The sequence below is a fragment of the Miscanthus floridulus genome, chromosome 19 (genome assembly GCF_019320115.1).
Source record: "Miscanthus floridulus cultivar M001 chromosome 19, ASM1932011v1, whole genome shotgun sequence".
NCBI classification, from domain to species: domain Eukaryota; kingdom Viridiplantae; phylum Streptophyta; class Magnoliopsida; order Poales; family Poaceae; genus Miscanthus; species Miscanthus floridulus.
This window is the reverse complement of record NC_089598.1, coordinates 44,109,858-44,132,509: the sequence shown is the minus strand read 5'-3', so window position 1 is coordinate 44,132,509 and position 22,652 is coordinate 44,109,858. Positions and strand designations below refer to the sequence as shown.

At 44.6% G+C, this 22,652-nt stretch overlaps 2 pseudogenes; both read right to left on the bottom strand.

Moving 5' to 3' along the window:
• Positions 1-21,792, bottom strand: part of LOC136525955 (uncharacterized) — a 41,075-nt pseudogene extending 19,283 nt beyond the window's left edge.
• LOC136528592 (uncharacterized) lies at positions 16,983-19,346 on the bottom strand (annotated as a pseudogene).
• Positions 21,793-22,652: the final 860 nt, after the last annotated feature.

Below are 22,652 nucleotides of genomic sequence, written 5' to 3'. Positions count from 1 at the left end.
ACCTATCTTCCCTCTACAAATTCTTTTCAATGACCAACACCTAAAATGCCATGGATCCGAAGTTACATGAAGCCAAAGTGAGCTCGATCCAACTGAAATGCAGTTAAGACTTAGCGTATTTTCAGTGTTGAAATCAGCATGTATTTCTGACTTGTGGGCCATGTTTGAGCATGTTCTAGACATTTTCATGAAATGATCATATTGAGACTTTTGTTCCTTAATAAGTTTTATACAACTTTGGTAAAGAGTGCACAGCCATGCAAAGTCTCTAAGTTGGACTTTTGACTCAGTCAAACAGTGAGACTCCTAGGGTCAATTCTAGTCAAACCTTCACTTGAGGGCATTTTGGTCATTTGATCTACATGAACCATGTCCCAACAAGTAACCTAAGTGTAGTTAAGGTGTAATAGACCATGATCAACCATGTTACAAAATTGTTATACCACTTCTAATGATCACATGTGATACAGAAATTAAAACAAGCAATTCATACATATGTTTCAATACAATGTTTCACATGTTGCATGACCTTGTTGTTATCCTATACTTGTCACATTACTAACATGTTGCCATGCTTCAAGATATGAGAAATTCATGTTACATTCATATGTTGCACTACTACCACTCTAAGCAATCAAGCATGAAACACATACAATTTAAAATGTTGCATACGTATGTTTCAATGATAATGGCATGATGACATGGATAATGCACATGTTTATGAAATGACATGCAATTAGTAGAAGCCAAACACCTAGGGTGTTACAGCCCTCCCCCCTTAGAAAAATCTCGTCCCGAGATTTGGAAAGCGTACCATTTAGTATAGAAAGTTGGATGATTTTCTTTTAAATTATCTTCCCGCTCCCATGTTGCATCCCGTTCACTATGATTACTCCAAACTACCTTGTATAACTTAACCACTCGTGTACGAGTCACTCTTTCTTGAGTATCCAGAACTTGCATGGGCTTTTCCTCATAAGAAAGATCAGATTTCAAGTTGACTTTCCTCGTGGCTATTCTTTCATCAGGAATACGAAGACACTTCTTCAGCTGGGACACATGGAATACCGGAAATATAGCTCCCATCTCACGTGGTAGATCGAGCTTATATGCTACTCTTCCACTTTTCTCGATAATGCGGTAGGGTCCAACATATCGAGGCTCAAGCTTCCTTTTAATTCCAAAGCGCTTGACTCCTTTCATAGGAGATACCTTTAGATAAACATGATCACCTACTTCAAACTCAATAGGTTTTCTTCTCTTATCAGCGTAGCTCTTTTGTCTAGCCTAAGCGGCAGTCATATTCTTCTGTATAGTTCGAACTTGTTCTTCGGCTTCTTTTACAAAGTCAATACCATAGAATCTTCTTTCCCCGGGTTCCACCCAGTTCAAAGGAGTTCTACACTTGCGGCCATAAAGAGCTTCAAAAGGAGCCATTTTGATACTCTCTTGATAACTGTTGTTATACGAGAATTCAGCAAGAGGTAACCAGTCTTCCCAAGAGCCTTTGCAAGAAATAAGACAAGCTCTAAGCATGTCCTCAAGAATTTGATTAACACGCTCAGTCTGTCCTAATGTTTGCGAATGATAGGCAGAACTGCGGATTAGATGAGTGCCAAGATTCTAATGTAAGCACTCCCAAAAGCGAGCCGTGAACTGAGGCCCTCTATCAGAAACAATGGATTTGGGTACACCATAGAGACGTACCACTTGTTGAAAATAAATCTCAGCATAATTGTGCGGGTGATAGGTAGACTTGACCGGAATAAAGTGAACAGATTTAGTTAGACGATCTACGATAACCCAGATGGAATCACAACCCTTTTTGGTAGTGGGTAATCCAACAATAAAATCCATGCTAATTTCTTCCCACTTAACTCCGCCTATGGTGGGGCGCCTTTGGTGTCCCAGCATAGCAGGTCCTAAGCCCTGGTAAAGGAGGAGGGTTGTGTTAAGCGTGGCGAGCCAATGTAAAAACTTAGCCACTTTAATGGAGATGAAACCCGAAAGAAAATCGTTGGGGCGTAACCCTCTTAGCGACGCGCCATATCGGAACCCGGGTATGGTGTTAAATGGGCAAGGGCCGGGTCGTCACCCCCGTGACGCGCCGTGTCATGATCTGGGCATGGTGTCAAGTAACCAAGGATCGGGTCGTCGCTTCCTTAGTGGCGCGCTACATCGGCGCCCGGGTGTAGTGAAAAATGAGCAAGGGTCTTCGCATCTGAGTCGACGGGTGCGAAGGGTAAGGAAGCTAGTCGAACCAACTAGGATCCATTTAGGTAGTTGGAATGTAGGGTCACTTACTGGTAAGTTAAGAGAATTAGTTGATACCGCGACTAGGAGGCGTGTAAATATATTATGCGTTCAAGAGACTAAATGGAAGGGTCAGAAGGCGAAGGAGGTGGACAATACAGGTTTCAAGCTTTGGTACACAGGGACAGTCGCGAATAGAAATGGAGTAGGAGTTTTGATTGATAAGAGCCTCAAGAATGGTGTGGTGGGAGTGAGAAGGCAAGGAGATAGGATTATCTTAGTCAAGCTTGTCGTTGGTGATATGGTCTTGAACGTAATTAGTGCGTATGCCCCCCAAGTAGGCCTCGACGAGAGTGTTAAGAGACAGTTCTGGGAAGACTTAGATGGCATGGTTAGAGCTATACCTAGTAGTGAGAAGCTTTTTATAGGAGAAGATCTTAATGGGCATGTAGGTACTACAAGCGCAGATTTCGAGGCAGTTCATGGAGGTTTTGGGTATGGTAGTAGGAATCAGGAGGGGGAGGAAGTTCTGGACTTCGCGGTAGCTTTTGACCTGATGATAGCCAACACTTTCTTTAGAAAGAGAGAATCTCATCTAGTGACCTTCAGTAGCGGACAACACTGTAGCCAGATTGACTTTGTCCTCGCAAGAAGAAAGGACAAACGAGCATGCTTGGATTGCAAGGTGATATCAGGAGAGTGTGTTGTTTCTCAACATAAGCTTTTGGTGGCAGATTTTCGTTTTCAGGTACGGGCCCGTAGGGATAAACAAGCTAAGATTAAAAGAACAAAGTGGTGGAAACTGAAAGGGGAGACGTCAGAGGTATTTAGGGAAAGGGTTATCAAAGAGGGCTCTTGGAAGGAAGAAGACGACATAAACAACATGTGGGACAAGATGGCAACCAACATTCGGAAGGTAGCCTCAGAGGTGTGTGGAGTAACCAAGGGAAGGGGACGCGAGGCTAAAGATACTTGGTGGTGGAACAAGGAAGTCCAAAGGGCTATTAAAGAGAAGAAAGAATGCTATAGACGCTTGTACCATGACAGGAGTGTGGACAACATAGAGAAGTACAAGGTGGCAAAGAAGACTGCAAAACGAGCTGTAAGTGTGGCAAAGGGTACAGCGTACGAGGATCTTTACCAACATCTGAGTACGAAGGAAGGAGAGAAGGACATTTATAGGATGGCTAGGGTTCGTGAGAGAAAGACACGGGACTTCAACCAAGTTAAGTGCATTAAGGATGAAAGGGAGCACCTCTTGGTGAAGGAGGATGAGATCCGACATCGATGGCAAGAGTATTTTGATAAATTGTTCAATGGTGAGAATATGGACACAACATTTCAGTTGGATGACTCTTTTGATGACACCAATAGGCGCTTTGTGCGGAGAATCCAAGAATCTGAGGTCAGAGAGGCGTTGAAAAGGATGAAAGGAGGTAAGACGATGGGACCGGATGGTATCCCAATCGAGGTGTGGAGATGTCTCGGGGACATAGCTATAGTATGGCTAACCAAGCTGTTCAACCATATTTTTCGATCGAACAAGATGCCTGGTGAGTGGAGGAGAAGTATATTGGTACCGATCTACAAGAATAAAGGGGATATTCAAAGTTGTACGAATTACCGGGGAATTAAGTTGATGAGCCATACTATCAAGCTATGGGAAAGAGTTATCGAGCATCGCTTGAGAGCAATAACGCGGGTCTCTATGAACCAATTTGGTTTCATGCCCGAAAGGTCAACCATGGAAGCCATTTTCTTAGTAAGACAAGTTATGGAGCGGTATAGGGAGAAGAAGAAGGACCTACACATGGTTTTTATTGACTTGGAGAAGGCTTATGATAAAATACCAAGGAATGTTATGTGGTGGGCTTTGGACAAACATAAAGTCCCAACGAAGTACGTCGGGCTCATTAAGGACATGTACAACAATGTTGTGACTAGAGTTCGAACAAGTGATGGAGACACGGATGACTTCCCGATTAGGATAGGACTACATCAAGGGTCAGCTTTGAGCCCTTATTTGTTTGCTTTAGTGATGGATGAGGTCACAAGGGACATACAAGGGGACATCCCTTGGTGTATGCTTTTCGCGGACGATGTAGTGCTAGTTGATGAAAGCCGGACAGGAGTGAATCAGAAACTGGAGTTATGGCGGGAGACTTTGGAGTCCAAAGGTTTTAGACTCAGTAGAACTAAAACTGAGTATATGAGATGTGATTTCGGCACTACTACTCGGGAGGAGGAAGATGTTAGTTTGGAAGGTCAAGTAGTGCCTAGGAAGGATACCTTTCGATATTTAGGATCAATGCTACAGAGGGACGGGGATATTGATGAAGATGTTAGCCATAGAATCAAAGCAGGGTGGATGAAGTGGCGGCAAGCGTCTGGTGTCCTATGCGACAAAAGGGTACCACAGAAGCTAAAAGGCAAGTTTTATAGGATGGCGATTAGACCTGCTATGTTGTATGGTGCAGAATGTTGGCCTACGAAAAGACGACATGTTCAACAGCTAAGTGTCGCGGAAATGCGTATGTTGCGTTGGATTTGCGGTCATACAAGAAAGGATCGAGTTCGGAATGATGATATACGTGAGAGATTAGGGGTAGCGCCAATTGAAGAAAAGCTTGTCCAACACCGGTTGAGATGGTTTGGACATGTGCAACGGAGACCTCCAGATGCACCGGTGCGTAGCAGAATCCTAAGCCAGGACAGTAACGTGAAGAGAGGCAGAGGAAGACCGAAGTTGACTTGGGTAGAGGCAATAAAAGGAGACTTGAAAGGATGGAATATACCCAAAGACTTAGCCTTAGATAGGAGTGCTTGGAAGACAGCTATTCACGTGCCTGAACCTTGATTGCTTCTGATGGGTTTCAACTCTAGCCTACCCCAACTTGTTTGGGACTTAAAGGCTTTGTTGTTGTTGTTGTTGTTGTTGTAATTTCTTCCCACTTCCAGCCAGGAATAGAGAGTGGCTGCAACAGTCCGGGCCTTATGTGAATAGCCTTGACTCTGCAACAGTTATCACACCTTGCCACGTAAGCTGCGATTTCTTTCTTCATCTTGGTCCACCAATAATACAGCTTGAGATCTTGATACATTTTACTGCTACTAGGATGGATGGACAATTTTGAAGAATGGGCTTCCTTCATAATTTGATTTCTAAGTTTTTTGTCTTTAGGTACCACAAGCTTATCATTAAACCAGAGAATTCCCTTATCATCGACCTTAAAGTGCTTGGTCTCTTTCTCTTTCATTTTCCGCTTGATGTGAAACACACCCACATCAGTCTTCTGGAGTTCGATAATTCGACTTCTAAGAGAGCAATCCACAGTGATAGTGTGGAGTACTACAGAATGAAGGAGGTGTGCCAGATGAAAGTCTTCACTCACCAAGAAATTGCAATGGGCCTTTCTGCTTAAGGCATCAGCAACCACATTTGCCTTACCAGGATGGTAGTGCACTTGAAGGTTGTAGTCTTTGATTAATTCTAACCATCGGCGTTGATGCATATTCAACTCAGGTTGAGTAAAGATATACTTGAGGCTTTTATGGTCAGTGTAGATGTTGCACACATTACCCAGCAAGTAATGTCTTCAAATCTTCAGGGCATGAACAACTGCGGCTAGTTCTAAGTCATGGGTAGGATAGTTGACTTCATGCTTTCGAAGCTGGCGTGAAGCATAAGCAATTACTCGGCCCTCCTGCATAAGAACACACCCCAAACCGGTGCCACATGCGTCACAGTAGACATCAAAAGGCTTCTCGATATCAGGTTGTGCCAATATAGGAGCAGAGGTTAGTAAGGTCCGCAAAGTGTGGAAAGCCTCTTCACACTTCGGAGTCCACACAAACTTCTCATCCTTTTGCAGTAGTCGAGTCATGGGCTTAGCGATTTTTGAGAAATCCGGGATAAAGCGACGATAACAGCCAGCCAAACCCAAGAAACTTCGGACTTCAGTGACCGTAGTAGGTGCCTTCCACTCAAGGACTTCTTGCACCTTAGTAGGGTCAACCGAAATTCCATCACCAGATAACACATGACCTAGAAAAGGTATCTTGTTCAAACAGAACTCGCACTTGCTGAACTTAGCATAAAGCTGGTTGTCACGTAACCGAGTTAAAACAATTCTCAGATGTTCAGCATGCTCTTCTTCATTCTGAGAATATACCAGGATATCATCAATGATCACGACGACAAATTTGTCCAATTCCAGCATGAATACAGAATTCATTAGGTACATAAGGTGTGCCGGAGCATTTGTCAACCCAAATGATATGACGAGGTATTCGAACAAGCCATAACGAGTAGAGAAAGCTGTCTTAGGTATATCTTCAGGACGAATTTTGATCTGATGGTAGCCAGATCTCAAATCGATCTTGGAGAATACCTTAGCTTTGGAGAGCTGATCAAATAGAATATCGATGCGAGGAAGAGGGTATTTGTTCTTGATAGTAACAGTGTTTAGGGGGCGATAATCCACGCACATGCGCAAAGATTCATCCTTCTTCTTCACAAATATAGCTGGACAACCCCAAGGAGAAGAACTAGGTCGAATCAAACCTTTCTTCAATAGCTCATTCAACTGACTCTTCAGCAACTGCCACTTGCTGCTCTAGCTCCATCTGTCGCGCTCTCAACACATTCTCTTCGTGCCAGGCTTCATTCCGTTGGTTCATCACGTGAATCAACATACGTTCACAGTTGCGGAGAGCAACTATCAACCTCTGAACCTCAAGGGTCTCTTGATCCCTTTCCTGTGTTACTTGCTCCAAACGGTGCTGAGCTACAGTCCTCTCTGCGGTCACCCGAGCCAGCTCTGTCCTCAGCCTTTCCACCTCAGTAGGCTCAAGACGGGGCTCACGAGGAGCTAACCGGTGATGAGGCGCTCTGCCTCCAGCGGACTTGCGAGCAGTGTGTTTCGTGCGTGCCATCTGTAGCAAAAAGTTACGACGTAAGGGGAGAATCATTTAAGGGATACGAAATTTAATTAGTCAGGACCATCAATTTTTAAAGGAGGGAATAATGCAAGAAATGCCATGTATGCTCGAACATGATGCATGCACGATCCGTACGTCCTCACAAACCTAGAAAAATTTAAAGGCTAGCGAAATATATGGTGGCATACATACGCTCTCTCGTATACGGTAGATAGTCGATCTACAACGATACGTTGTTAGTGTACCTGCAGAAAATTTCATTTCAGCCCAATAATTTCCCAAAAAGCATAGAAAACAAGTAGTAAACTAAATACTTTCATACATACATCCCCTGATGCATATACTCTAGTATCACAGCTACCCATCAGAGATACCCACATTTAAGTACTCTCATAGATACATGATCGAACATGTAAGTATGCGAGCAACCACAACTACTCTCCTCTAGACCGACGGTTGGACGGTCATGCTCTCACAACTCTCCACTTACCAGAGCGCAGAGGTATTTGGATCCATACATTACCACCCAAGCGGATGGCATCCATACAATAGCACGCCGTATGGACGACGAAACAGAAACAAGCAGGAACCCCCAAGTTAGTACTTTAATAAGCCACCTAAGAGTCCTTATTTGGGCATAAGGGATATGACCACTGGCAATACTTAGTGTTTAATTTAGGATTTTCACAAATAATTTTGTTTTAAATACACAAATGACATGTTTAGTGTCGAATCTTGCTCTGATGCCAGCTGTAACAGAACCGACCAAATCATAAGAACGTAAGTACAAAAACAATCACCGAAGCGATCAAATTCCTGTACTTAAGCTCCCATAATCCCGGTAGTCCGGAAATCCCGAAGGATTTCAACCAACTCTCGACATACAAACCAAGATCGTAATGATTCAACACAACACATCATCTGTTACAACATTTCACAAGTAGCATTCGGATTACATCCATCAGAGTTCAAATAAAATATTACAAACCAAGTTTGAGTGTGCGGAAGCAATATAGTTTAGTACAAAACATCATAGTTTTCAAATACATTGCCAAGGTTGAGTCATGTCCCACAAAAGCATTATCAGGTACGAGAACTAGTAGAGACCGCGCCCAACGGTCTAGTCTTCATCCCCAGCAGGGAGAAGGCAGTACTTGTAGCAACCAAAGTAGAACTGGTCATCTGCAACAGGTGGGAAATAAACCCTAAGTACGAGAAGGTACTCAGCTAGACTTACCCGTCAAGAACAGAAATAAACGACACCAAGGATCATACAAGGCTTATGAGGTGGGCTAGCTTGACACAGTTGCATAAAAGAGCTTATGATTATAGTAACCAATTTAAACTCAGCATCAAGCTTATCATTAGTTACCTGTTCACTAGATTAGCACCTGTACTAGAGCACTCACTTATTAGGAGCAAACAATATTAACCATAGCAGGTATCATAAGGCTGTCATCATCATATCATCATTTCTGAACCATTAAGTTATTAAGTGTATCTACATTGGAGATAAGCCCGTCAAGTTCTCACTAACCGGGAGAGACGGTGATTCGAATCGAATTACAACTCAGCTGACGGGGTATTCCTAACTCTCACCCTGGCATACTTTGCAAGGGTAGCCGTGGGTCACCTTTGGGACAACTCAGGAACCAAATTCGCGGGTTCGATCAGCGCCAGCACTCTCAGGGATTACCCTTCTGCCAGGACGATCAGGACTTTTAAATCACCTGCCCTTGGACTCACGCCTACGGCTCCCTTCCGAGGCGCACTTTATACTTATCGACTCCCGGCCTGAGGTGAGCTACTCGGCTTCGTGGTCGATCTCCAGACCCGGCCAACTAAGAGAGAGGCATGCGTTCAACATGAACAGGAAAGGCTCCAAGAATCAGTCCTTAAGCGACACAGACGGAGTCACTGCAAACCGGCAAGCCTCCGTCCGGCCTTCATTTCAAATTAAGACTGGTTCTTTTCCACGATAGCAAATATAGCCAACCGTGCCACATGTATCTTCCTATATCTCGCAGGTGACAGGAAATCACCCGACTTCTACCGCGTTTAAGCAGGGCTAAGCATTACACGAGCCTGAGCTACATAGGATTCAGGGTAACAATATCTGGAGAAGGATTGGGTAACCAATGCAGCAATTGTTTGCATCCAACACCTAAACTTAATGCAACAATATATATGTAATAATAATACTGTAACTGCATTTCGGAAATTAGGAGGCTTAATATGCTCCGGGGCTTACCTTTCACAAAGTTGCAAGGACGGTGATCCGGGCACTCAACGGCGACCTCGTCTGGCACTTCTCCTAAAGGCTGCTCCTCCTGAATCTCCGGCGTCGGCTGCTGCTGCTCGCTCGGTTCCTCGAATTCCAGCAAGGTTACTCCTTCCGGTACACCTATTGCATGCCGATGCAAAAGATAAATATCATGGATGCATAAGGAATGACATGATGCTCATGATGAATGAATCACAGTGAGTGTTTACGAAAGCATCACTGGACACTCATTTACCGAGTAAGACTAGCCATATTCAAATCACTTTAAGCATGTATCTAACTTAACTTAAAGAACAAGAGCAACTTACCTAACTTGCATAACCTAAGATAAAGATGTTCATCTTCAGTTAAAGGCCTAACACCTAGGAACATTACCACAAACTTAGAAATAGTAAAGACATGCTTAAAATAACAGTTAAAGCTTCATATGCAAACAAGTAGTTACTTAATTCAATCATAACCAGAGTTCTATAAATCCAAATGACCTGCATGAGGACATTCTGGAAATATTATGAAATTCTCTACAATTCTTTTGTAAACCTCAAAGCATGATTCTTATGTTAACCAAATCAAATTCCAGTAAACTTAGAATCTGTCCAGAAATGACAGGGTTACTAACTTAATTATTTAATGATTGTGCAAAAGCATAATTTGATCAAACCAAGTTTACCAACTTGTTTTTCATACCTAAGAAACATCAGAAAGTATAGTGCCAACTTCTAAATAATTTATTTAATATCCTTTTCCAATTTATTAATTAATTAGGTGATTAAAGCAATATATAGTAAAACTATTCATAAAAATCTCCAAAAATTACAGTAGCTATCTCATGCTGCACATAGACTACCATAAAAATTTCAAAGCCATTGGACAAACATAACTTGCTGTATCCAAAATAACAAATGATATGTCTAATTTGAGCATAATTAGGAAACCTTATTAAAAAGTGTCAAGCAACAGATTTCCTATTTTTCCTAGCATCATTCTAGCATAAGAATAGCACTCATCAAATTTCACCTTCACTGGACCTATAGAAAAATTATGAAAATTCACACAAGATCCACCCATTATTAAAAGGAAATTCTATAACTTAAAAACTACACATGCACTAGCTCTGAAATTTTAACCAGAGCTTCTAATAAGCAATAACAGATTACTCACAAAATTTCATAATTTTTGGACCATAGAAACTCAAGATAAAATTCAAACAAGTTTGCATGCATCTAAAAACACATTTCAAAGTCCTATTTTATTCATCCAAAATTTCTAAAACATGTGTTCATATAATATTTTTATTAAATACTAGACATTACTAGGAACTCAACAAAATTAGAACCACATCATTTGGATCTACCATCTAGGAGCTACATATTTTTGAATATGTACATAAATCTGTGAAATAATAAAACAACACAAATTAAGGAAACTAGTCACAGCCACCGTTGGGCCGACCCGAAGGAAATCAGCGGCCCGCGAAGCGTACAGGCGCGGCCCAAGACGCGGCGCAGCCCAGCTTGCTCCCGCCGCGCGCGTCAGCGGCTGACAGGGAGGACCCGCGCGTCAGCGAGACAGGCAGGGGAGCGGAGGAAGGCGACGGCGCAACTCGCCGCCGGTGGCTCCTCCGGCGAAGGCAACAGTGCCAACAGTTTCGCCTCACCCTAGCGGACCTAAGGGAGCCATCTATTGCAGCTAAGGACGCAGCTAGAGGGGGCGGCGATTTCCACGGTGGCGCTCGGTCACGGCATGGCCGGCTCCGGCGAGGCTGCGACGTCACGGCCCTAGTGGCTCACTCAAAGAGCTTCAGCGTCACATACAGAAGCTAGCGCAAGGGAGAGAAGGGGCGATAAGGGGCTCGAGCAGCACGGCCACGTGCGAGCTCGGCCGGCGGCGGTCATGGCGACCCGGTGGAGCCACGCTCACGGTGAGAGCTACCTTAGGCGAAAATGGAGTGGCGGTGGGGTCGAGGACGTGGAGAGGCTCACAATGGTGCTATGGTTCAGAGGAATCGGGCAATGGTGCTCGGTTTTTGGTGGAATTGGCTCGGCGCTGCTTCGGCATTCCGGTCGTCGTGCTCGCACGGAGGAAGGAGAGGGAATGCAAAATGGAACGGGCGACTCGGCGGGCAGGCGCTGGGGGCTTCAAGACGCGGCTGCGACACCAGGACGTCCACGGCGCGTGGCCTACGCGACAGAAGGCCGGCGATGAGTGGCGGACACGCGGCATCAAGCCTCTGAGCCGGTCGGCCACGGCGACTGACCGTTTTCTGAAAAAAAAATCGCGATTCAGTAATCACCGACGATGACTGACAGAGCAGGATTGACGGTGATTAGCTCCTAATCTATGACGAGTTAGTGGAAGATTTGAACATCAAAGCTGTAGACCTATCTTCCCTCTACAAATTCTTTTCAATGACCAACACCTAAAATGCCATGGATCCGAAGTTACATGAAGCCAAAGTGAGCTCGATCCAACTGAAATGCAGTTAAGACTTAGCGTATTTTCAGTGTTGAAATCAGCATGTATTTCTGACTTGTGGGCCATGTTTGAGCATGTTCTAGACATTTTCATGAAATGATCATATTGAGACTTTTGTTCCTTAATAAGTTTTCTACAACTTTGGTAAAGAGTGCACAGCCATGCAAAGTCTCTAAGTTGGACTTTTGACTCAGTCAAACAGTGAGACTCCTAGGGTCAATTCTAGTCAAACCTTCACTTGAGGGCATTTTGGTCATTTGATCTACATGAACCATGTCCCAACAAGTAACCTAAGTGTAGTTAAGGTGTAATAGACCATGATCAACCATGTTACAAAATTGTTATACCACTTCTAATGATCACATGTGATACAGAAATTAAAACAAGCAATTCATACATATGTTTCAATACAATGTTTCACATGTTGCATGACCTTGTTGTTATCCTATACTTGTCACATTACTACCATGTTGCCATGCTTCAAGATATGAGAAATTCATGTTGCATTCATATGTTGCACTACTACCACTCTAAGCAATCAAGCATGAAACACATACAATTTAAAATGTTGCATACGTATGTTTCAATGATAATGGCATGATGATATGGATAATGCACATGTTTATGAAATGACATGCAATTAGTAGAAGCCAAACACCTAGGGTGTTACACGTGGGGCGCCCGGTAGCTCAGGGGAACCTCATGCTTTGTGCCCCGGCCCCCACCTCCCTTTTATGGTGCTGTACGACGGGGGCCCACCAACCATGGAGCGGTTGGGCGCCCCCGATTAGGGCGCGGATCCAAGGGCCCAATTGTCCGAGATCAAGCTAACACATCAATCAATATGGCAGGCGCAATCCCTGGTGGTGTAGTTCTCAAAATATTCAAAATATCCAAATTACTAAAGCAGCGATTAATGGGTTATAGAACTTTGAAGACAACAGTAACCTTGACAGAGCAGAGAGTCATAGGCCATAAGACAAGCAGAAAAAAGGTCCAGACAAACATGTTAACCTGTCCATGTAGATAATCTGACTTACATATGGCGGAGAACCACTTAGCTCTAGTATAGCAACACCAAGAAGTGATAAAAATGCTCCAAACCATGTATGAGCAGGTACTTCTGCTCCAATAAGACCATCCAAGAAAGGGACAATGATCACCTGCAGCAATTTGAAAAAAGAATAGTGATGTGATCATATTCATACGTTTTTTTAGACCAAAGGTATTCACCCCACTTTATTAGAAAGCGTAACGAGCACCAAAGGTATTCACCCCACTTTATTAGAAAGCGTAACGAACTAAGGCAAAAGCCCAGAACTTCTACCAACAAACTCCAACTAAGAACTCAACAGATAGCTCAAAAACAACTAGGGAGAAAAGAATTCAGGTGGGGGGGAAACAAAAGACTACGCAAACAACATCCCCCAAACTGGATTACATAGACGCAACTCTCGAGGAGATATTATTCAGCATTCCGTCCGCCATCGGCATCATCTTCGGCTTGAGCAGGGGGTGCCACGACTTGGCCAGCAGCAGAGCCTTGTAGATCAGGGTCGACGGGGACGACACCACCTTCTTGTCGAAGACCAACTCATTGCGAGTTTTCCAAATAGACCATAAGGCTCCTGCACATATGAAGATGGTTAAGAGTTGTTTGTTACCTCTATACTGATCCACTATCTCCAAGAGTAGCGAGGAACAGCTGGTTGGCGAGGATGGCCACCCCAGACAGTCTCGCAAGAAGGACCACAGAAGGACAGCCAGGGGGCATTGGAATAAAATGTGATCCGAAGTCTCATATACTTCGCAAAAAAGACATTTCGATGAACCTGTCCATTTTTTCTTTTTTAACTGCACACCGCATTGTATTCTGTCATGGTTTGCCATCCACATAAAATTTTTCACTTTTAGAGGGATGGGGCTTTTCCAGATCAACATAGCTCTAGCGTCAGTCATACCACCAGTTGTGAGTGATTTATACAAGGATCTTGTAGTATACTGGCCAGATTTCTCCAAAGCCCAGACCATCTTGTCCACACCTTCAGTTAACTGAACCTCATTTAATATCTCTAAGAGTTCAGCCCACTCCTGCCTCTGACTGTCATCAAGTTGTCTCCTGAAACTAATCTCCCACTGTCCTTGGACACATGCTTTTGAGACCTCTAAGTTTTGATCAGAAGCTATTTGAAACAACTTATAGAAGCTGACCTTCAAAGGACATTCCCCCAACCAACAGTCAAGCCAGAATCTAGTTTGGACTCCATCTTTAATCTCTATTTTCCTACCTCTTTGGAACCAGTCCCTCATACCAAGTAAAGATCTCCAAAACTGGGACCCCGTCTTTCTTCTTAATTGGTAGATACTTTTTTGGCCCAAGTATTTCTGTCTCAACAAAGAACAACACAGACTACTATCTCCTCTTTCCAGCTTAGCTATCCATTTTGCTAGTAAACAAATATTCATAACTCTAACATCCAGGAACCCCAAACCCCCAAACTCTTTTGGTCTGCTCAAGGCTTCCCACTTAACCATGTGATACTTCCTTTTTTTTCCTGTGCCTTGCCAGTAGAACCTGGATCTGATCGAATCTAACAGCTGGTAGTTCCCTTCACATAGCTCATACACCCCCATGGTGTACATCGGAATACTAGAGAGGCAAGATTCTATCAGAATAGATCTGCCACCTGTAGACAAATAATCACATTGCCAGGTGCTCAGACGCTTCTCAGCTTTATCACTCACATATCTCAACTGGTTTTTGGAAATTTTGCAAAAGCTCACTGGCATGCCTAAGTAAGTCATAGGAAAGGAACCAGCCTTACACCCAAGTATCAGTGTAGCTTGCTGTTGATCTTCTACTGACAGCCCAACAGTAAATACCTCACTTTTATCAAAGTTTATTTTCATCCCTGACATAGCTTCATAACAAGCCAGAATTCTTCTTATATTGGTTAAGTTCTCAACTGAGAACTGCAACAGCAAGATAGTATCATCAGCGTATTGCAAATGTGTGATACCTCCAGCAACCAAATAAGGGACAAGCCCCTGAATCAACCCAGCAGAGGCAGCTCTAGTCAACATGGCAGAGAGAGCATCTGCCACCAAGTTGAATAGTAGAGGAGACAAAGGGTCACCTTGTCTCAAACCCTTAAAACTTCTGAAAAATTCTCCTCTCATTCCATTCATATCAATGCACACTCTGCCCCCCCTAACAGCTTGGTTGATCCATTGAACCCAAGTCTCTGAAAAAACCTTCCTCTTTAACACTTCTTCTAAGAAATTCCAGTCCACCTTATCATAGGCTTTTTCAAAATCTAGTTTTAAAATAACTCCAGCTTGTTTAGACATCCTTAGCTCATGTAGCACTTCTTGCAAGATAACCACCCCTTCTAAGATGTTTCTCCTAGGAATAAAAGCAGTCTGGTAAGGACTAATAATCTCTTCAATGACAGAGGTCAATCTAATCGTGAGTGTCTTGGTGATTATCTTGTAGATCACATTTAGAAGACATACATGTCTAAATTGCTTAACTGTCATAGCAGGCTTCACCTTAGGGATAAGAGTGATCACCCCATAATTTAATCTCCAAAGCTCCAAATGACCATCATACAAATTATCCAGCATTTCCTTTATATCCTCTCTGATGGATGGCCAGAAAGCTTTAAAGAACTCTACAGAGAAACCATCAGGGCTAGTAGCAGTATTATTTTTCATCTGTTTGATAGTTAGGTCCACCTCCTCTAGAGTAAATGGCCTGGTTAGCATATTATTGTCCTCAACACGGACCTGTTGGTGAGCAGGCCAGAGGTTAGGATCCAGGTGCATGTTTGCCACTTCTGCCTTGCCAAAGAGTTGTTTGTAATAATCTGTGATATGATCTCTCAGGGTCACTGGATTAGTTATCTCTAAACCATCAACTTCTAACATAGATACTTGCATTTTCCTCTTTCTTCCGTTGGCACATTTATGAAAGTAATTGGAGTTAGAGTCCCCCTGGAGCAACCATTTTTCACCCCCTCTTCTTTGCCATTGGATTTCTTCATCTAACAGAATCTGCTGTAAAGATTTGTCCAAACAATATCTCTCCTCCCATTCTTCCTACCAAAGATCTCTATGTTCACTCCATTCATCCAACACACTAATCCTGCCCATAATCTCTTGCTTCAGTTTCCTCTGATTGCTGTCAAAGTTCTGACCCCACTCTTCAATAGCTTTCCTGAGCTTGTGGGAAATGATATGCCAGTGATCTAGGACATCATACTTATATCTAGTAGGTCATTTCTCACTGACCCGTCGCTTAAAACCTTCTTGGTGAAGCCAGTGAGCATTGAAGCGAAAATAGTGTAGTTGGGCTACAACAGTACCACCAGTGTCAACAAAAATGGGATTATGGTCAGACCCTAGCCTGGGGGCAGTAAGGACAGCAGCAAGATTATACTTGTCCTCCCAGTCATTTGAAACTAGAACTCTATCTAGAACACACTGGGTGGGGGGGGTTTGTTTATTTGACCAGGTGTACCTGCTCCCTGATCTGTGTAGCTCTCTAAGCCCAGTTGTATGAATCATCTCATTGAAAGCATCTATCAACAGGAAGTTAACATTCCCAGAAGATTTTTCCTCAATTCTTCTAATTAAGTTAAAGTCTCCTCCAAGCAGAACAGGGATTTCAGAGCTCTCAACAGCTGATTGAATTTCATCAATAAAATCCAGTTTCCTGTCATCATGAGCTCGGCCATAGATGTGAAAAAGTTTCCACACAAATCTATCAGATTTCATAGTCAGAGTACAGCTCTGGAAAAAAATGCCCATAGTTTCCTCAGAGACCTCTGCTAAATCCTTATCGACCCCCATAAGCAAACCTCCAGAATGGCCAGAGCAGGGCACCCAAGACCAGAGCATGTCTTTCTGCCCAGCAAATCTATCTAGCTCTCTCTTTTTAAAAGAACTCTTGATGGTTTCTTGCAAACAAATACCATCAAAAGAATGTTTGTTTAATAACTCTAAGAGTAGCTTCCTTCTACCTGCATTACCCAATCCTCTGACATTCCAAAAGAGAATCTTCATTTTGATCACTTTTTAACCGATCAATGTCCATACGAGGTTCAGTTGGAAATATCTCTATTTTGGAACTTTGATCAGCGGTAGACCTCTCACCCCCAGAATCTATCTGCGGCTTATTTGGGACAAAACTCACTTGCTGATGATTCACAGAACTCTCAATCTTGTCTTTGATTTTCTGAATGGCCAGCAAGGCTTCTTCCTTGGCTTGTATCAGAGAGATGTTTGCAATTCTAGAAGTCTCATCAGGTCCCAAGGAGAAGCCACACACACTAGCTAAAGTATCCAGAGGATTAAGGAGAGGAGGAGGGGGGAGTGGTTTAGAAGTTGATATACCTTTAGTTTTAGCTTTTCCATCCATAGCTTTCTTCAGGGCCATCTCTCCTTTGTCTTGAATCCTTGAGCTTTGTCTGGTCTTAGCTGGTAGGTAAACAGCAGCAGTCTTCTTGCTTGGATTTTGCACACCATTTTTATCACTGTCTTCAACCTCCCTTACATTGGGAGGGAAGAAGCTCACATATCCAGGATCCAGCATACTCTTTGCATCCACCTGTTCAGGTGAATTAGGGCTCAATAACTCTACAACTGTATCTTCATTCTGGACAAGATTGAGGTTAGCTGCCATATCATTCATCTCTTGGAGGATATCTGAGAAACTCATCAACTTTTCACAGTCATGAGTGGGATCTGGTTGTTTGAGCAAAGTTGAGCTTTTTGTTGGATCTGGGATAAGATCAGACAACTTCTGAATAGGTTCTTGCTGTTGAAGAGTATTTGGGCTATTTGTTGGCTCTGGGACCAGATCAGGCACACTTTGAGCTCCACCCATTGGTGATTGGAAAGCCACAGAATCAGCTTCCACCTCCTTATCATAGTTACCTCCACTGTTCTTTTTCCCTTGAGAGGCAGAGGGACCAGCTTCATTTGGTTTGGGATTGCCTTGATGGGTGAAACCAGTTTCAAGCCAACCATGACTCTCTTGTGACTCTAGATCTTCCTCATCAGTCACTTGGTCATCTTCTGGCCCCCAATCATCATCTGGTTGAGTAGGTGGTTGTTGCTTGAGTTTTTCTGAGTAATACCAAGATATTTTCCTGCCTTGTTTATTGATGAAGACCTCAGATGTCCCACCAATTTTGTCTGGATTTTTGCAGGACACTTTCACCCAAACAGATTTCCAATTCAGAGATGGATTATGTACTTCCTCAGGATCCCCCACCAGTCGAGCTAGCTCTAACACAGCAAATTCTGACCTGGCTATACTTGGGATGTCAATAGCTCTGACCCACACTGATTGAAGCACCTGGAAAGCGCTAGGTTCCATGTTGGATTCCTCCACCACAGCCATGATATCAGCAGTGACAAATTTGATTTTCCCCATCTTAGTGAGCAGATTCAGGGCAATTCTTGAGGGGAGGGTTGCTAAAAACTCACTCTCTGAGATTCTCTCAACATCCCAGTTCCATTTTGAATCCATAAGGTACTGCAATTCTGTTGTGATTCGAAGCTTAGTACCTCTACCTTCAAGTACAGAGATAATAGCTCTAATAGGGGCCCCTTCTTTCTGCTTAGTATCAGCTTTAGGATCTGGTAGATTCAGAGCATAGAAAAGCTGGCCAGGCATACCAATAGCGCATAGTTGTAAACCTTTGTTTGATTTGTACGAGCATTGATTAGATTTGTGACCAGTAGTTCGACAACTATAGCAGAAAGGGTCATTCTTACAGTTTGACCAGTGGTGCCCATCTTGATTGCAATTGAAACATTTCATTGGAGCACCAGAATACTGACCTTGGCTTTGGTATCCTCCCTATTGTGGATTGTAATTTCTACGCCTATCCTCAATCTTCTGCCTCAAGTCACCTTCAGTCATCTACCGGACGTCTCTGTCCTCATAGAAGTTACCTCCACGTTTGCGCCCTTGGAAATCAGCTTGATCCATATCTCTAGAAGTCTGGCGAGGATACCTCAACTCTTTATCATTGAAATTGGGCGAACGGCCTTCATGGTGGCCAGCCTCACGACCTTCCCTGGCATTGCGAGGGTATGAATCACGCCCATCCCGCGCATCGCGACCATCTCTAGCATCTCGGTGAGGGCCGTCCCAGCGCTGGAAATCACGAGCCCGGTCACCTTCTCTCCCATCCCGGAATGGCATACCTCTCTTATCCATCTTCTTGGCGACCTCAAGGAAAGACCTGCCGTCAGTGGTGGCTGGGTGGACACGATGCATATGCTTAGCTTGGCTACCAAATCTTCTAACCTCAGCCGCACTCGCCGGAAAATGCTGCGCCTTCGGATCCCAAACCCTAGCGGCGACACCCAAACCCATCTGGAGGACGGATTCGACGAGAAGACCGGAGGAGGGGAATATGAGTGGGAGAAAAGGTCTTCTATAGATGGGCCTTGACAGGCCAACCCAACAAGCTGTTTACCTTTCTCCTCCTTCGTCAACTTTCTTCCGCGCCCTTCGATGGAGCTCTTCTCTGTCAATGGCGGATTCAAGCTCCGACCGCTGCCCTGCTCCACAATACCTCAATTCGTCCCATGGATCTCACTGAGACAAGTCTCCGGAGGCTGTAACTCCATCATAATCTGATCAATATCTCGAACATATCTCTCGTCATCCCGCGCAGAGTTCCAAGTGAAATAGAGCGGAAGATTGCCAACCACGACCGAGCTGGGATCAGGCGAAGCAATAGGAGGGAGGTGTTGACATTGCAGACGTTTCTCCATGACCTCATCTCTGGGTTGCGAGTGTTTAGGCAAGCCAAACGCAACCTTTGTGATATTGCGACGCGAACTCAAAGGGGGAAAGTGCTCCGCGTTCATCCAATCCTCCAAATTCATCTCCAAATCCAGGGGAGACGATCGTACCTGGCTGGAGGCAAGGGATGGCGTACGCCGCACATACTCCCGTCATGGATTGCCCCCGCTCGGGTCCAGTGGAGGTCTCTGGCTCTGAGGCGACACCGCAAATGGGGGAACCGCAAGCGTGAGTCTGCGATTTCCCATGCCGTCGGTCGAGAAACAGGGGTCAAACCGACGAGCATCAAACGGCGAACTCAATCTCCTACTTTTGGGCGGAGATGATCGGCAAGATCTCCGACGATCACCGGAGAGAGGGGGCTGGGGTCTCGCTCCTAGCGAAGACTTCCCTCGAAAGTCATACGTTTTAGGGAAGGCATTGTTGTAGAATTCTTGAAAAGAGTTCTTACAGTGAGTGCAGAAATGAAAGATGCGCGCCCAGCATCAGCTGTAACTAACCCCATAGCCTGAGCCAGGTAGGCCAAGCTTACCCAAATGCCCAACTCTAGTCCTCTAAAAAAGATTTGCATATCCCTCAGCGGTTTTAGTAACAGCGGCACAAAAGGGATGGCTGCTATAGTGAACCTTAAAAAGGATGTACCCAGTGCAGAGAGCTCCCGTTCTGTGCGGGGTCTAGGGAAGGGTGTTAGTGGCAAGCCTTACCCTCGCCTGTGCAATGCGAGGAGACTACGACTCGAACCCGCATATTGAAAAGGTCAGGGTCCAAAAGAGCCTCCGCCTGTTTCACAACTGAAATGTTGCTAGCTGAAAGAAGTAAATTGAGTCTTAGCTGAAAATGCAAGAGGAAATCAGCGTGCAGAGTAACTAGTAGAACCAGTTCAAACACAAAGCAGATGATAAGGTAATGCAACTTTTGCATGCTGATTAGTATGTACTGAAAATTTATATATATGTGTATGTTTTTTGCTCAACACTATCAAAATGCATCCTCTTATTATTGTACATATAAGAAATGTAGAATAAACTGAACCAAATGTGACCTTTTAAGCTGACACCACAAAAGATGAAATGGAAACGAAGTGGCCACATCATTCAGCAAAAGGATCAATGAACAATTTGACCAAAAGGAATGTACTGCAAAAGGTCTCACACGATTGAAGCCTGTAGTAGGATCACCATTCATATAGGTAAATTTGATGGCTACATTAATCCCCAGAGAAAAAAAAAATCAATCACTCACGACATTTATATCCGTGGCAAAACTGAGGAAATTCAGCACAGAAGAAACAACCCCCACCCCATACCCGCCTCACCATTTTCTTGTCAACCATAACATCGAACAGGTGAGGTGCAACAGAAACAACACGTCCTTCTCAAAGAAAGCGAGGTGAGGTGAGCTCTGTACGATCGTACCAAATATAAGGGTGACCAGGTTGAGTAGTACGAGGCTCCGGGCCTTCCTGGGCACCCAAGACGCCACCTTCCGCCACGCAGCGCGCGCCCTACGCCTCGCTGACCGCAGGGCCGTCCGCGGCGGTGATGGGTCCTCAGTTTCAGTTTCAGTTTCAGGGCTAGCGGACTCGCACATTCCTGGCCGCGCCGCCTTCCACCTCCCAATCTCATCCGGCGGCTTATTCTTCGATGACCGCCTCGCGGGAGGGACTGGGAGTGGGGAATCCCTGGACGGAGAGCCGGAGGAGGCAGCGGCCGACGGCCGAAGGGGGTGCCTCCGTCCTGATGATGTCGTCGCGGGGATGCGGGGGCGAGGGCGAATGAGAGGTGCGCCTGGTTGAAGGCAGGGGCGCCATGGACGGGAAGAGCTCGGATGCTTGGGAAGGAACTGTTGAATCTCTTTTACTCATATTCATCCTATCGGGATATATTGCATAGGAATAGAATACATGTTCGAGATTTACATAAGAGGCAAAAAGAAGGGGAGTGAGATGTAGCAAACCATCGAAGGCCGTAGTGGTCGAAGCACCGGCCGGGGTCTCGTTGGCGGACGCCATCTGCGCGCCGGCAGCGACGTTCGGTGGAGAGGGAGGAGTCGGTGCTGTGGTGTCCTCGGCGGCGGCGTGTGCGTCGGGGTGGCGTTGCCGGCGTCGGTGGTGCTTCCCGTCGCTGGCAGCGCCCCTTCTTAAGATTGGGTTTAGGGTTAGGATGTCGGTGGGGTGACTGGCGGCGCGGTGAACCCTGTACTGCAAGCCCCGACCCTCACCTTTCCTTTATAGCGCTGCGCGACGGGGGCCCACCAACCATGTAGGGTTGGGCGCCCCCGATTAGGGCGCGAGAACAAGGCCCAAAAGACCGTTGGGCCTAACTGGTGGGAGATCAAACCTAACATTCTCCCCTTTGATCTCTCATCTATTCTTCGTTCCTTAATTTCATACTCAAAACTTTCAATTCATATTTTTCTTGCTTCCATCCTATTTCATCATAGATTAGTGCATAGAACTGTCCCATCGTCACAGCAATTAGTGCCGTTAGACTAACAGCCATAATACACTTCTCCGTTTTGAAATGTAAACTTTCTTTGGGCCCTTCGTATGTTCGGGAATCATAGGCTTTCCCTTAAACCCATGCCAGCTACGTGTTCTCTGAACACGTTAGGTGGTAAGCCCTTTGTGAGCGGATCCATGAGCATTTTCTCTGTACTTATATGCTCAAGATTTATTATATGATCCTAAACTTTATCTTTCATAATATAGTACTTTATGTCAATGTGTTTGGCAGCACCACTTGACCTATTGTTGTGAGCGTACTGTACCGATGGATTGTTATCACAATACAATCTCAGTGGTTCATTTATATCATCAATCACTTTCAATCCGAGTATGAATTTTTTCAGCCAATTCACCTGCCTCGTTGC